Raw genomic sequence first — 17,670 nt, forward strand, 5'->3', positions numbered from 1 at the left:
ACATTGCCGATAAATCATGGTCTAAGATCCGAATGAATGTTGAATGTCTTGTGATGTGATTGTCGATTGATACATGTGATAGATCTGTGTTCCTAGTGCGTAGGTACTAACAGTCAGTGTCTGCTAAGACGGTTTATGGCCTCTGTCTGTTTTGCAGGCGTAGTCGAGGGCGATTACAATGCTTTCAAGAGGGGGGTATGTCACAAAGTGATGACGTGGTTGCCTGCTCTGCTGAAACTTTAACCCTAATTCTGTTGAAACCCTAACCCTAAAATAAAAAACCTTAATTCTGTCCTAACCCTAACCCTAACCCTAGCCTTGCTGATTGCTGACGTGGTAGATTTCCGTACGCTTGTTGACATGGCAGCCCGCAAAATGCGACAGAAATTGCGGAGGCTGACCAGCGGTAGTTTTTGCTTTTCTACGCAATTGCAAGAAAGAGAGAGAGAGCCAGCTTTTTGTTTTATTGAAGGGCTCAAGAGAGCTTGAAAGAGAAGATGGAATTGCTTTATTTCTAGGCTTTTGATTTTAAGCTTTTGGGGCTCTGCTTTTGCCATAAGTGGTTTGGGCTCCCACTCTGCAGAGCATCTGGACACAGAGTCTGAGAGTGAGACCCAACCACTCTTGTTCTTTGAACTCAGATTAATACAAAAAGAAATACTGAAAGGGGCGCTAGTCCTTGGGGCCAATATCTCTAGGCACGGAACTCCGCCGGGCCAGTGTAAATCTATTGTGAACTGTGAACTGTTTTGAAGTGGTTATTTGGTGCTGTCGCGGTCGATTCTTGACTGGGAGTGTCCAAGTTTGTTACAACAAGCGAGTGGGAGGCTCTCACTCTCAAACTCTGCGTCGAGATGCTCTGCAGAGTGGGAGGCTTGCCCACTTATTTAAAGAGTTTACAAGGGATGCCAAAAGCAGAGCCCCAAAAGCTGAAAATCAAAAGCCTTGCCAAATAAAGAAAAAGCTCTCTGTCTCTCACAAGCTCTCTCTTTTTTTGTAAAAATCTCTCTTTTGCGTAGCCAAAATAAAGCAAAGCCACTGAAAAGTTGTCAGTTTTTTTCTGTACGCAAAATCTGCCATGTCAGCAATACGGAATCTTGTGATATACGCCGCAATTTCTGGGACTGTCCGTACGGGCCTGCCACGTCAACAAAACAGCGCAATTTTCGATGCTGCATTTTTTTCAGCCAGGCTGCATTCCATGCCAAAAGAGGATGTGTGTGTGTATTGGGCAGCCACGTCACGAGTTTGTGACAATTATTAAGTGACTTTTGTTGGGAAACTGGGTAGGGCAATTTGACTCAGTCAGTTTATAAGAAACCCTAGCGCTAGCACTTTCTGGCAGAAGAGGGAGCAGGAACCAAGTGTTCAACAGGCACCTTCTCAGCAAGACCTCCCCGGCAGTCAACCTAGCGTTTTTAGCCAACAACCAAAGACCAACCTAGCGTTTTTCACCAAGACAGCCAACGTTTTCTCAGCATTGCAGATCAGCCTAGCGTTCTGCATTTGCAGATCCACCTGGCGACAGCAGGACACAACAGATCCACTAGTGTTTTTCCCATCAGAACCTCAGCACAGCCTAGCGTTTTTGCATTTGCTGACTAACTCCAGCGTTTGCAGATTCTCGGTGACAGAACCTTCAGTTGCACCAACGTTTTGCATTTTTAGCGTATAGACACTGTAGAATAAGTCCTAAACCTTGCAGATCTCACCTTCCCGCACCAGATCTTCGCCGCACGGTCAAACCAGCAAGCGTTTGCAGTTCCGGCCCGCTATTCGCAGATTTCAGCATCTGTGTTTTCAGCTCGTTGTAGTCGCATCATCGTCGTCACCGACATAGAGTCAGAATTCAGCAGATACAAGATTTGCAGATTTCAGTCCTTAGCGTTTTTCAGATTTCAGCCCGTCTCGTCGTTGTCCTCATTGTCGTCAACATCGTCGGCAAGTCCACTGCATTGTAGAGATTTGGGCAATCAAGAGTAGACCGCTCTCGCCATAGAGAGTGGGGCCTTCGGAGGAGGGTTTGACAACATTCTGGTGTCTTATTCTTCTCTCTCTATCTCTCAGTCTCAGCACCTTCATTCACAGTGTTTATCCACTTTGTTTGTGATCACTTGCACTCTCTCACTAAAGGAATGGAAGGCGCTCCCTTTCGTAAGTAAAAGGAACCTCGAGCACAGTTCGGAGCACTTATCTTGAGCAAAGTTCATCATTCACATCCGCTGCACCTGACATTGGTATCAGAGCTTTGTGTGTGCTTCGGCTTCGCGAACTCAAGGGAAGAAACATCAGGAGCCAAGAACCTCAAGAACTCAAGAACCCAAGCAAGATCAAGAACTCAAGGAACCTCTCCCAATTTTTTTTTCCTGAAGAATCTTTGAGTCGCGACCATGGACATACTAGATCCCATCTTCATTACCATGTCTTTGAAGGAAGATCGACATCGGATACACGAGAACCCATATCTTGAGTACCAAGATCTCCTAGCCTTGTATGCGGATATGGAAGGAGTGGGAGACAGGATCTCTAACCTCTTTTGCATTTGCATTCGCATGTAGTGTGCATCCATTTCCCTCGTCATTGAACCTTTGGAAAGGACTCTGGAACCAAACCTCAGTCCATCAACACCAGTAATGTTTTCACCACAGTCATTGTTCGGGGAACAGCTCTTGCTACAACAGGTAGAGTCAGCACTATTTGGTATAGAGCCCAGGCTGATATTCGGCAATTGTAGTAAGGCTGGACAATGCCCCTTACACGGTGTTTGCATCGCCAACACTACCCACAACACCCGCATTACCATCAGTCCCTGGTTTCGAAGGAATTTTGATTGGTGATGCATTCACAACATCAAAAGCATTCATCAGTCAGCATCAGAAGTATAGATAGAAGTTCGGCAGCTGTGTCTCACTTTGAACCGGGAGATGTCAGGTGCACATTTCTCTTGCGCCAAGTGGACAAGCTTCTGCCATAGTCTAGCGTCAGTCTTAGCGTAGGATTGAGCCTGGCACTTTGTGAGCCTCTAGCAGGACGTGAATGCCCATGCCGGTCACACTTGCATACCCTCTCTTACACAAGAACATTCATTTCATCATGCAGACATTTTATCGTGTGAACCACCTCTTATAAGTCATTTTATTAAAAGCGACTTTTGAAATTCTTTTTGTAAGTTTGTTGGAAAAGTAGGTAGGCAAATTGCTAAAGATCTATAAAAGAAACCCATTGGGCACTTAGTAGAAGCAGAAGAAGTAGGGACATAAGGAGGCAGACACCCAGTAGACAGGCAACACCTCAACAGGAGCCCTAACGTTTTCTCAAGAAGAAGGCCCAGATCAGCCTTGCGTTTTCAGTTTTCAGTAGACAGCCTAGTGTTTTCAGTTTTCAGCCTTGACACCGTCGTCGTCGACACCATCGTCGTCATCGACATCGTCATCATCATCGTAGTCCCTATCTTGACGACAACACCATCGCCATTGTCATCGCAGATCCATATCTTGGCGACAACACCTTCGTCGCCATCGTCGCAGTCCCGGACTTGACAACAACATCATCGTCGTCATCGTCACAGTCACCATCGTCGTTGTCGTCGACATCATCGTCGTCAACATAGACCAGCAGAACCGTCGTCGACTTCACCGTCTTCGACACAGAACCATTGTGGACTTCACCGTCTTCGACACAGTACCGTCGTCGACTTCATTGTCATTGACAAAGACCCTTAGTACCTCGTCGTTGACTTCATCGTCTTCGACATAGACCTCGTCGTCGACCTCCCCGTCTTCGACATAGATACTGCAGTATCCGTCGTCGACATCATCGTCTTCAACATAGTCCCCTTGAGTATGTCAATACCAGTATCCAACATTAGTAGCAACAATCCCCATTAGCATCAACATCTCAACATCAGCATCATTGTAGTAGCATTGTGCAAGAATAAAGAAAGTACTTACTCTGGTAACAGAGCAAGAGGGTCCTTGAGGGTTGGGATCCAACATCCTTGTGTCGTCTCTTTTCTCTCTCTCTCTCTCTCTCTCGTCTCTCTTTCTTTCAGTTCAGTTCAGTTCAGTTCTTTCAAGTGAAGTAAAGTGTCCCTTGTGTTTGTGTGCGGAGTACTAGATCCGAGCAAATCCTTATTCTCTTCCGTTGCACCTGACAAAAAAGGTGATTAGAAAAAAGACGACAATCGTGGCTTATCCAAGTGTGACCTCACCCAAAGGCTTGTTCAACCAGTCCTTGAGCTTCTTTCTCGTGAAGTCGACCTCTTCATGCGCAAACCAATTTTTTTTAAACTGAGAAAAACACAATGCATTAGAAAGCAAAAAAGTTTTGAAGTTTACACAATAAAGAGTGCTTCAATTAAAACAAACAATTATCAGATTTTCTTGAGGCTTTTTGATCTTTGATTGTGGTCTTAATCAATAACCTCATTGCCGTCATCATATAATAACCACAACAGGTTGAATTCGGTTGTTCAAGACACTATAAGCCAACAAACATGTGTATGAGTCACCAACTAGAAAATTCAATACAGAATGTAATAGCACACAATACTAAATTGCGCCCTAAACGTATGTAGTGATGAGTTTGCAAGCTTCCCGAGGATCTTCTAGTTCTTCTTTGACTTGAAGGTTTGAATAATGCGTATTAAAATACTTTAGTACTCTTCAAGCACAAGAAATCGTTTAATTGAAAGTATGCAAACAACTTGATCATTATGTTTGGAGCAAAAACAATGTATACCTAAATACGTGTAGTAAGAGCCTTTCATGTTGACAATCGAAAGTGAGTCAAAGAGAAGTAATGCTGAACGTTGTCGAGAAAGAGCAGGCATGCGTATGACATGGACATTGTAAAATGCCACAAGAACCCAATAAAATCTATATAAAGGATACGCATTTAGATTTGAAACTTTGGAAGTTTTGATACGATAATATATAAAGTAAAATATCCATACCCATCCAAAATGGGGAAGAAAGGAAAAGTGTGAGATCCTAAATGAGGCATCTCAAAGAAATTGCCAAAGCCATCGTCTCCTATAGTATGCTCAAAGGCAAATGGGAACCATAAGCTGTCTACTCACCACACAACTGAGAGAACATCGGGCGGCAATATGCTTTCCATCCACCTATGAAGTAGTAGTTTAACAAGTGAACAGAGCAAAAAAATAAAATGTTACTTAAGTATAAAGTTTTTTTCTTTACAATGCAAAAGGTTGATCGTTTTTGTTGAAGCTTCAAGATCTAAAACATCGTTAATGACATGGACATCTAATCCCGACTCAAGCCCATCTCGAGAAGACCGCAAGACAAAAGTAACTCCCTTATGGCACCTATGAAAAAATCGACATACTTACACTGTATACTATGCTAATTATACTTGAAAGATTTACAGGCGAAAGAGTTAATCTATATTAGTAACAAATCTATCCAAGAATTGATCTATATTGCATTCGTGGCTCTTACATACAAGACGATCATGACTCACCAAGAAAGTAATGGTATCAACATGCGTAAAGTTAGAGGTGGATGATAAAATAAGCTACAATAACAATCAAATTATAATTTGGAATAAATATAAAAATTGTCACTATAAAGAGAACGGGAGTGTGTAGTTAAGGAAAGTAAAGCTACGATGGAAGACTCATCGTCTGAATCTTTAATGTCCTCTTGGTCGGTCCTCTCATTTTCCTCTCAAGGGATGTCAGCATTACGTGGAACTCCATAAGCGCGAGGTTCGTACCCGCGCTTAATTTTTTCCTTTAAATTTTCTACCCTACTTGGCATGTCTGCTTCCCATGCAGATTTTTGTGCTTCAATCCATGCCTCTTTCCACTCTCTTTGCGGTTTTTCTTTTGCGTCAAAGACTCTTTCACACTCTTTGGTTGCCCGCGCTTGCAAGTCTTTGTGAAACTTTCTTCGTGTCGCTCTAACTTTATATGCAACATCCCCAAACCTTGTTATGTATCGGCGTTTAGATCTAGGAGACACTGGTCGTGGTGGTCGTTCACTAGTTTTAAGTTGCCCTGTTTGGTACTCTGGAACGTGAACATTTGTAATTTTGTGCACATTCTTTAGATGTTTAATAGAAGACATCACCTTTCGTATGATACCTGTTGGTCAATACATACTTGTGATGCATGACACTCATGAACAACTTTTCAATTTTCCTCCACAATTTCAATAAATGGAGACATTTCCTAGCAATTCAATCGGAAAAGAAAAATATTGAATTCTACACCATACTTATAAAGTGCGGACGATACATAAAAAATCCACATTTCCATTGCAAATCACAATGACGATGAGCTTCAATTTATGAGCATAATTGCTTGTGTACATATCTCATGTCTCGCCATAATCTTGGTGAATAACTTCACTCTACTGACCGGCGACTAAGGTGGTCGAGTAGAGTAGTTCACAAAACCGGCAATGTATCTTCTGCATAAGCCACATCAAAGTGTTGAACGAAAAACCCATCACATTCACAAGTGGTGCAATGTGATTCTGCTCCCGAAAAGCACTTTCTACTCACCGGTATCACAATCACAAGGGTCGTAGTGTAATTTTTCCGCTTGTAGGGGCGTAACTCTCCACCCTCTACTGAGCTGAGTGCCTTAAACTCGATGAAGAAACCTGTACTCGGGGGTGAAATCTCTGCACTTGCGCATATCCTAAACCGGCCATGTGTGCAAACTCGGACCTCTGCGCAGTAATCTCAGCACACGTGCAGGCAAACATGTTTTTCTGTGTAAAGTTTCGGGACCACTGCTTGCTGCAATGGCCTTGTGTGTGAAGAGCCTCCGTGCGGCGGAAATGACACAGGGCTTTAACGCGTTTGCCGATTTCACTTCCACCCTTATCTCTTCGCTATGAGCCCGGGTCACATATAGACCAGAGAAGGGACGAGCTCAAGAATCTGCAGACGCGTCGAAGCCCTGTGTCATTTCCGCCGTGCCGAGGCTCTTCACATAGGGCCATTGCAGCGAGCAGGGTCCCGGAACTTTACACAGAAAAAACCTATTTGCCTGCACGTGTGCTGAGATTACTGCGCAGGGGTCCGAGTTTGCACATAGGGCCGGTTTATGGTCGGCGTAGGTGCAAAGATTTCACCCCCGAGTACAGGTTTCTTCATCGAGTTTAAGGCACTCAGCTCAGCAGAGAGTGGAGGGTTACGCCCCTGCAAGCGGAAAAATTACACTACCGCTCTTGTGATTGTGATACCGGTGAGTAGAAAGTGCTTTCGGGAGCATAATCACATTGCACCACTTGTGAATGTGATGGGTTTTTCGTTCAACACTTTGATGTGGCTTGTGCAGAAGATACATTGCCGGTTTTGTGAGCTACTCGACCACCTTAGTCGCCGGTCAGTAGAGTGAAGTTATTCACCAAGATTATGGCGAGACATGAGATATGTACACAAGCAATTATGCTCATAAATTGAAGCTCATCGTCATTGTGATTTGCAATGGAAATGTGGATTTTTTATGTATCGTCCGCACTTTATAAGTATGGTGTAGAATTCAATATTTTTCTTTTCCGATTGAATTGCTAGGAAATGTCTCCATTTATTGAAATTGTGGAGGAAAATTGAAAAGTTGTTCATGAGTGTCATGCATCACAAGTGTGTATTGACCAACAGGTATCATACGAAAGGTGATGTCTTCTATTAGACATCTAAAGAATGTGCACAAAATTACAAATGTTCACGTTCCAGAGCACCAAACAGGGCGACTTAAAACTAGTGAACGACCACCACGACCAGTGTCTCCTAGATCTAAACGCCGATACATAACAAGGTTTGGGGATGTTGCATATAAAGTTAGGGCGACACGAAGAAAGTTTCACAAAGACTTGCAAGCGCGGGCAACCAAAGAGTGTGAAAGAGTCTTTGACGCAAAAGAAAAACCGCAAAGAGATCACCACAATCAACGATCAAAAGCTTTAAGAAAATCTGGTAATTGTTTGTTTTAATTGAAGCACTCTTTATTGTGTAAACTTCATAACTTTTTTGCTTTTTAATGCATTGTGTTTTTTTTTTAAGTTAAAAAAGAATTGGTTTACGCATGAAGAGGTCGACTTCACGAGAAGAAGCTCAAGGACTTGCTGAACAAGGCTTTGGGTGAGGTCACTATTGGATAGGCCACGGTTGTTGTCTTTTTTGTGATCACCTTTTTTTGTATCGATGGCAAACTTTGGAGGGGATTGGCCCACTTTGTATCGATGTTTATGTCAACAAAACTTCTCTATCTCTACATTTTGACCCACTTTGTATCGATGTTAATGTCAAAAGAACTTTCTTGTGATATCTCTTATGTACAAAAAGTTGTATCGTTATATAATTGTAAAAAGATCACCTTGAGAGCCCTTGTGCAAATATCTATTAGAATTGGTTTGTTGAAACTATCTTGTTATGGTTGCAAGTGCGAATTGGTTTGTTGAAACACTCTCGTGACCGCTTGATTACTTGCTTGAGTCAAATAGCGATTATTGGTTTGTTGCGACAAAGGTTGCCTTGTGTGGGCATTGAGTCAAATCGTTTTTTATGTGTGGTTGCCTTTTAAATTGATTTGTTGAAACGCTCTCACGACAACTCAATCACTTGCTTGAGTCAAAGAGCTATTAATTGTTTATTGCAACTTAGAGGTTGCCTTGTAGTTTTGGTTTGCTTCTCGATGAACAAGACGGGTCGATCACTTGCAACGATTACTTTGGTCTGGGAACAAAGTAATCGGTATTTAGTATGCAGAGTAATATTACCTTATGGTATAGAGTCCAAAATTGCAACGCTCTGAAAAATAAGAAACCTCTGCACACAGTGCGCAGAGTTCACCTTCTGATAGAGACACAGTGCGCAGAGTTCACCTTCTGATAGAGTCCAAAATTGCAACTCTAAGAAAAATAACAAATCTTTGCACACAGTGTGCAGAGATTACCTTATGTTCTTCTTAGTTTTTATTGGTCTTCTTTTAACATATAAATCAATTAAGTTTTGAAGTTTTTATAACCACTGCAGATTAGGAGCTTATGGCTTCTATTGGTGTAGGTAATTGTGTGTTTCTTGCAAGGGTTTAGGGTTTCTTCCGGCCTCTTTTATAGTTTCTAAGCTTTGGACTGGACAAGGTTATATAGGATGGGTAAGAGGCAATGACTTTGTCCGTCTGTTTGCCGATGGCTCTGCCAAGCACACTCATGCCTTAGGCTTGGAGCTTGATCTTTCAGAGAAAGGGGTAGGAATCGCGATCAAGGCTAACATGTGTTGGTTAAAAAAACTACCATACACTACGAGTTTTGCTCGCTCTTTGTAAAAAAAGTAATCTCGGGCCATGCTTTAAGTTGCAAAACCATTGATTTGAATAAGCATTCAATGCCTCCTACCCATTCTATATAACCTTGTACATGCATGGGAGATGACATATGACGGCTATGACTCTGTCCGTTTGTTAGTCGATGGCTCTGCCAAGCACCGCTGGTTCAGCTTGCTCTCTGTAAAAAACAAGTAGTCTCTGCACATCCCGAGGTAGATTAATTTTTTGGTTTGTGTTCGGGCAAAAACGTAATCTCTGTAGGACGTGCTGAGATCACTTTTTTTCCAGATAGCTCTAAATTTCCAGCTCTCTGGAAAAAAAGTAATATCAACACATCGTGCAGAGATTTCTTTTTTAACAGTTCAGAATTTTTCACTCCCCGAAAATAAAGTAATCTTTGTACGACGTACCAAGATTACTTTTTTTCCAAAGAGTTGCTAATTTGGAACTGTCTGGAAAAAAGTAATTTCAGCACGTCATGCAAAGATTACTTTTTTTGCAGAGTTCAGAATTGTTGGCAGAAAGGTCAAAACTTAAAGGATACGAACTATTGCGATTACCTTAAAGCTATTCGGTGAGGGTTTTTTATAATGACACATGAATAATGCTTGTATTAAATCAAAATAGAATAAAACTCCTCAAAATTTACCGCTTGTATTAAAAAAGTTACTTGAAATAGATTTGTCATAAATACTTCATTACATGGCTTCGAGTAGAGGAATACAAAAGTAGCATTCTATTGATAGAAGCTTTGATGCCTAGCAGTTGTTACCCATTTTCACAGGTAAGTGTAAAGCAATACTCAACATCCTCTGAACCACCAAATTGACAAGCAGAGATCATCCCCCCAAAACTCTCAGCTTCATTACAAACGCGAAGCACTTGAGCTACTAGAGTTTATATAACATTTTCTCTGATGTGCATAGGCTTTACTGGGAGGAGAGCATGGCATATGTGACACGTTGGTATGCTTTGGAAATCCACTACTAAGGTTTTGGTGCAACTGTCACAAACTGCTGACGTGTCAAAGCCTAAAGAATGGAACCAACTTACAGATGCCGGCCGAGGGGCTTAAACCCTAAGAAGAACAAGTAACAAAAGAAGAAGTCCTACCAACTAATAGGGACCCCGTCTGATGGGGCCCAAGTGACATAAAGGGATTAAAATAAAGCAGGATTCACACACACCCACGCAAAGCTGATGACGTGATAGCTGTACGGCAGATTTCTGGAAATTGCGCTGACATGATGACATGGCAGGTTGTACAGATTTCCGTTGGCTAATGATGGGCAGATTTCCGAAAATCATGCTGGTTGATGATGTGGCATGTTGTACGGATTTTCGCGTTTTGCACTAACTGTTGACGTGGCAGGCTGTACGGATTTTCGTGATTTACGTTGGTAGCTTTTTGGCTTTACTTTTGGACCAGATGGTTTTAAGTTTGAAGGCTTTTTACTGTAAACTGCTTTTGGGGCCTAGGGTCTTTAAATATGAGGTTAAGACTCATTCTCTGGCATGCTTCCTGGAGAAGGTGCAGAGTCTAGTGTACAGGTTAAAACTGTGTTGATGCAATATAAAGAAATACCGAAAGGGGCGCCAAGGTTTGGGGCTAATACTCTCTGGGGTGGAATTCCGCCACTCCGTGTCGCCTGTCGTCTCTCTCTCTCTCAGTTCAGTTGTTATTGAAGTGCTAAAAGTCTGTTTAGTCTGTTCTTTTCTATTGGTACGTGGTGCCCGTCTTGTGACAGTGATATCAGAGCATCAAGCGTGTGCTTTTCTGAAAGCATACCGGTCCTACAAAAGAGCAGATAGAGCTATTGGAATTTGATTTGAGGTATCTTCGTCCTCCAACCCGGACTTACCGGTCCTACAAAAGAGCAGACAGAGCTATTGGAATTTGATTTGAGGTATCTTCGTCCTCCAACCTGGACTTACTGGTCCTACAAAAGAGCAGACAGAGCTATTGGAACTTGATTTGAGGCATCTTCGCCCTCCAATCCGGACTTATTACAGAAAAGCATACCGGTCCTACAAAAGAGTAGACAAAGCTATTGGAATTTGATTTGAGGTATCTTCGCCCTCCAACAACCCGGACTTACCGGTCCTATAAAAGAGCAGACAGAGCTATTGGAATTTGATTTGAGGCATCTTCGGCCTCCAATCCGGACTTATTAGCCACTCCCACCCTTACTTCATCGCGCATCGGGCGCGCTCCCGTCTTCACCGCTCATGTCTTACAGGGCATAAACCATAAAGATCACTTACAAGAGAAGGATCAAAGATTTGTTTCGAGCTGTTGTTTTTCTTAGAGGCAGTGCCATGCAGATGTTGATAGCTACCAAGCAACATACTCAAGTACTTGGCAAGCTTTCAAGAAAAAATTTGCCCGAAGTTATATGGTTTCTGACATCTTCCTTCGGAGTGCAACTTCTGACAGAGTGGTGTATCCTGAAATGCTTGCCATGGAAACCCTAGCAGATTATAACTTAAAACTTCTTTACATCTCTTAGCAGGTGCCTCTTGTTGATAACCTCGGAGGTCCAGTGTGACTGCTATGACTTGGGATCACTACCACAAGAATACTGTCTGTCTAAGAGCTGATGGACCATACTGTGGTCGACTACGACCTTATGAAAGGAATCTAACCCTAATTTTTGGTGCAGATTTCAAGATGGAAAGTCAGCCAACTTTTCGAGCTCGGCTGATGTCGAGATTGCATTTTAAGTTGGAAATCTGTTTGAGAACTTCTTTGGTGATCCTGTTTGGAATTTGTTTGAAATAAATGGTATCTGTTTGAGCCTGTCTTGGTGCCGATTTGAATTGTTTGACTCTGGTTTTAATACTACTTTCAATGATTGGTGATTTTTCTCCCGGATGGAGTAGTGAGAAATGATGTTTGAGAATGCTTGTTCATACTCATGGCCCGGACCCTTGTGGTTATTTGCGTGGGGAGTATTGAATGATTGAAAAGTGTTGTTTTTTTACTCATGGCCCGGACCCTTGTGGTTATATACGAGGGGAGTATTGTTGTTATTACTCATGGCCCGGACCTGGATGGTTATGCGGAAGGAGTATTAAGAAGTCTGAGCAGTGGTTACTCTCGGCACCTCCAAACGACGTAGGCTGCGGTCTGGGGGGCATTTGGTTGTAAAAGGCCTCTATATCTCATGGCCCGGACCTTTTTAGGTTATTTGCGGGAGGAGTGATGAGGGAGTCGTTGAACATCTCATGGCCCGGACCTGGATGGTTATTTGCGGGGGGAGTGTTTATCGGCGGCTTTATGTTTCTATGTCTTGTAACATGCATATGTGAGCATTTGTGTTGCATTGTGATGTACCAACAACCACTGAATATCCCTAATTGGATAAGATTGCCTGGGTATGTAATATTCCCGTGGAAGATTAGTACGGTCTTGGTATGATGGCTAATTTTACTACGCCGGAATATCAAGAGTTTTGATCTGGACGAAAGGAGAAGCTAACTCCTTGATCAAAAGAGCCGAAAGGAGAAGCTAACTCCTTAACAAAAAGAGTAAACTGATTGTTCTTCGGAATGACTCTCGGAAATTTTTGAGCTAACTTCAGTTGTTTTGCAGATATGTTGTAATCGCGGACGATTACTCTCTTTCAAGAAGGGGAGATGTCACAAACTGCTGACATGTCAGTCTAAAGAATGGAGCCAACTTACAGATGTCAGCCGAGGGGCCTAAACGCTAAGAAGAACAAGTAACAGAAGAAGAAGTCCTACCAACTTATGGGGACCCCGTCCGATGGGGCCCAATTGACATAAAGGGATTAAAATAAAGAGGACTCACACACACCCACACAAAGCTGATGACGTGGCAGCTGTACGACAGAATTTTGAAAATTGCGTTGGCATGATGACGTGGCAGGCTATACGGATTTTCGCGTTTTGCGTTGGTTGATGATGTGGCAGATTTCCGAAAATCACGTTGGCTGATGATGTGGCATGCTGTATGGATTTCCGCGTTTTGCGTTGATTGCTAATGTAGCAGGCTGTACGGATTTCCGTGATTTATGCTGGTAGCTTTTGGCTTTGCTTTTGGACCAGATGGTTTTGAGTTTGAAGGCTTTTTACTGTAAACTGCTTTTGGGACCTAGGGCCTTTAAATATGAGGTTAGGGCTCATTCTCTAACATGCTTCCTGGAGAAGGTGCAGAGTCTAGAGTACCAGCTTGTACTGTGTTGATGCAATATAAAGAAATACCGAAAGGGGCGCCAAGGTTTGGGGCCAATACTCTCTAGGGTGGAATTCCGCCACTCCATGTCGCGTGTCGTCGCTCTCTCTCTCTCTCTCTCTCTCTCTCTCTCTCTCTCTCTCTCTCAATTTAGTTGTTATTGAAGTGCTAAAAGTCTGTTCAGTCTGTTCTTTTCTATTGGCACATGGTGCCCGTCTGTCACTGGGGCCCAAGTGACATAAAGGGATTAAAATAAAGCAGGACTTATACACACCCATGTAAAGCTGATGATGTGGCAGCTGTACGGCAGATTTCCGAAAATTATGCTGGCATGATGACGTGGCAGGCTGTACAGATTTTCGCATTTTGCGCTAGCTATTGATGAGGCAGATTTTCAAAAATCACGTTGGTTGATGATGTGGCATGATGTACGGATTTCCACGTTTTGCGCTGACTGCTGACGTAGCAGGGTGTACGGATTTCCGTGATTTACGTTGATAGCTTTTTGGCTTTGCTTTTGGACCAGATGCTTTTGAGTTTGAAGGCTTTTTAGTGTAAACTGCTTTTGGGGCCTAAGGCCTTTAAATATGAGGTTAGGACTCATTCTCTGGCATGCTTCTTGGAGAAGGTGCAGAGTCTGGAGTACCGGCTTGTCTTGTGCTCGATCATGATGGTCTTTAGGTGCCTCTCTACATCGGACATGTTTGTAGTAATCACATTTGGAGGCTCTTTATTCAAGTCCATTCTTTGACGCCATGACCTTGAATGAGAAGCGTTAGTTGCATTGCTACACCCACAAGCATTTATGTACTCTTTGATGTATATGGTAGATATACTATGTTTCCTAAAATCAATGCACCATTTGGACTTGATGGAATTTAGGGTTGTATTAAACCCTTGGTGTTTTGATCCTTCAACAATGTGAGCAACTTTTACAATATCCTCCCAATCTTTCAATACATGAAACTCTCACCGTTTGCGAATCTCTCAAATATAAACAAAGCCTTCCATCCTCATCACGTCCAGTTCATGATACTGTTAAGCATCTGAAGTTCATGTGTTAAGAAATTTCTGAACTGCTCACTGTGCACCGTGCAATGTACTTTTGCATCATTCATATGTAGTATGTACCTACAGTTCTGCCACTTGACCGACCAAAGTAAATTCTATTGGGCAAATTCTATGGATGTTTCGCCTCCTGTTATAACACCCTCATGAAGTGAGTGCTTCTTTGTGATGTAACAATATGTTAGGGTGGATTTGTAATGTGTTCAAGGGCTGGGCAATTCTATGGATGTTTTGCGTTCTATTATAACACCCCCATGAAGTATGTGCTTCTATCGATGAATGAGATTTTAGTTCAAGGCCTGCAGACCTCTCTTTGTCCATAATATCCCATTTGTTGAAGAGTGGAAGCCTCATTTCAAAGGAAACCAGGTAAAGCTAATCAGCAGTGAATGTGGAACACATCTTGCCCGTTGTATTTTCAAGTCTGTTCCTTTCCTTGCTGGTTGGGAACAGTACTATAAATCAATCGCATGATACATGTACTTGTGAGGAGCTGTACTTGGAGGCATGGAAGTGGACACTACAATGTATGTAGTGTGGTGTGCTTGTTGGCGGTTGCAATGGTGATACATACTTTAGTAGAGAGTTGTAATGGGTTTTAGGGTTTTGGTTTGCGGAAACCCTAGAAAGGAAGTGGCTCATGTCAAACCCTAGACAGAGTAAGACATTTTGTGAGAAGCATTGTGTTTTTCTCTCTCTAGATCCAGTTGTTACACGCTAGTGCTTTAAAAACTGCCCAATGGGCTACAATACCCCTGCGTGGGGGGATACATCTAGTGGGTGGGAAATTCCCATGCCAACCAAGTGTGGTGCACAAAATGCAAAAGCTATCTCATACAATAAGAGGGGGAAAATGAAACGGGCCTGTTGACTTCAAAGGGTGGTAAATCTAAACTTCAAATATGCTTTCACCCAAAATATGTTGCCCACTTTACCTGCACTTTATGACGCTCCTTTCCAGTATTTCTTTTCAATTAAAAAGAAAGATTACAAAATATCAGAGGAATACAAACTGTCCTGGCTCAATTACGCTAACAAATTATTGTTCTGGCTCAATTCCGACAGCTTTTCTGCAATATTTTGTTCTCTGGTCAGTTTCCTTTCGCATAAAGTGTCTCAACACACCTAATCGCACGCAAATCCAAACCTGTTTTGAAAATTCAGCACGCTGAATTTTCTGGTTTTTGCCCTAAAACTGCTTCAAAACACTTGGACAGTGTCCCCCTAGCTCCCACGGAGCTTCTGGAGCATAAAGGTGTTGAAAACTGGCATAACCCTAAACCTGCGTAAAAACACAGCACGCTGTAATTGTTAGAAGTGGCAGCGGAATGTGTGGTGATGATGATAAAACACAGGCTAAACAGAGCATACAAGAGGAAACCCTTGAAGTAGAGCGATGAGATGAGCAGGAGAGAGATCACACCAGCCACTTGGGCATGCAAGAGAGAGGGAAGGCCGGGAGCGCACACACCAAGAGAGAGGAGAGAAACGATTGGGCTCGAAGAGCTCTTCCAGGGAAAACGCTAACAGATGGGGGGGGGGGGGAGCGATGAGAGAAATGAAATGATATATTAACGTCTTCAAAAGGCCAAAATGACCTATGAGACCATGAGATACAAAGTGGTGAAATCAATACAATGTCTGAAGTACAAGTACAAAAAGTACTGAATGTAAAAAATGAAAACTGAAAATGAAGTGTGAAATGTGAAATGTGAAACGTGAAAATGTAGAATAGGCCCTCAATGACACTCTGGGTGTCGTGCTAGAATGTCTCTGATCCTCTGTTGGAATCTCCGTCGATGGAGTGTGCACCTGTGTCTCGGTCGTGGTCGTCTTGATCTCCCGAGCTTAGTCGCCTTGTCAATGAGGGTGCCTCTGGTATGAATGTGGGTACAACCCTGTGCTGGTGGTTGGTCTCCTGGCTCCCTCGATCCAAAGAAGTCTGTGATCTGTCTCTGTGACTGTCGTACTCCATCTCTCCTTAGCAGACTATCTCTATGTCGGTGTAGCTCAAGTAGATATAAGCCAAGGCATCTCTGATCCTGATACCTCATGACTCTATCTAGGGGTCCAAAACCCTCCCTGAATAAGCAATGGAAGCGCCCTCGTATCTCATAATACACAATGCAGTGGCATATGTACTGTAGCTCTGTCTTTGGCTCTCTATCGCATAGTTGGCATATCCTAGACTCCGGTGGTATCCCTCTGAATCTACCCGTCTCAATCTCCAGCTGGTGTGAGGATGTGCGAATCTGACCAATAGTACATCGCAGACCATGAGACAAATGAGTGTCCATGTAGCTCGGACGAATCACAAACCCATCTCCTGAAAGTTGGAGAAGATGCTCTTTGTAGAAAGCCATCTTCGTGCCCAACTCCTGCATCGGCTCTACCCATGTCCTCCTGGTGTCCGAGTGTATAAGATCTTGACGAATGAGTCTAGTGATCTCCCTCCGTGTGACTGGCAGGGAGGGTGCATCCAGGGAATACTGAAAAGGAGGCAATCTATCCATGCTGAAACCATGCCTCTGAAACCATGAGGTCATCTGCGCATTCCAACATGATGCATCTCCCTGCATCGCTAATTGTCTAGAGGACTCAAGAGCCAATCTAGTATATCTGCCTCTATGTGTATCCCATAGACTGTGCATAAAGGACACTGATCTGGTAAGAGCCTCAATCTCTATAGGAGGGGCGGCTACCTCCGCTCGAATAATCGCATGTGGTACGGAGGCCTTGGCTCTAATCATCCGGGATATCATAAATACCAAGGGTCTCTCCATGCTCCTCCAAGTGTCATGATTCACAGATGGTCCCCAAACCTGGACCCCATAAAGCATAGCTGAAGCAACCAAAGTATCAAAGAGCCATAGCTTTGTTCGTGGTTCTTGAAACTGAACCTGCGAACACATCCTCTCTAGCCCTCCCAATGCCGCATAGGCTCTGGACAGTCTAGTCTCTGTTGCTCTCCTCAAAGAGAGAGAACGCTGGCGTTGGGAGAATAGGCCTGTTGGGGCCTCAACTTGCATAAAACTGTGGTTTGTGTGTATGTACAAGTGAGAGGAGGCCTCTCCTTATAAATGAATAAGAGAGGTCTCCA

The 17,670-nt window shown here is 43.1% G+C and overlaps 1 protein-coding gene and 1 pseudogene across 1 annotated transcript in view; one reads left to right on the forward strand and one right to left on the reverse strand.

Annotated features, from left to right (window-relative positions):
* LOC147455254 (GPN-loop GTPase QQT1-like) overlaps positions 1-17,670 on the forward strand; it is a 37,464-nt gene that overhangs the window by 13,646 nt on the left and 6,148 nt on the right. The gene's annotated exons all lie outside the window — the stretch shown is intronic.
* Positions 4,191-6,092, reverse strand: LOC147455255 (uncharacterized; annotated as a pseudogene).

The sequence above is a fragment of the Adiantum capillus-veneris genome, chromosome 6 (assembly GCF_014529385.1).
Source record: "Adiantum capillus-veneris isolate H3 chromosome 6, ASM1452938v2, whole genome shotgun sequence".
Lineage (NCBI taxonomy): Eukaryota > Viridiplantae > Streptophyta > Polypodiopsida > Polypodiales > Pteridaceae > Adiantum > Adiantum capillus-veneris.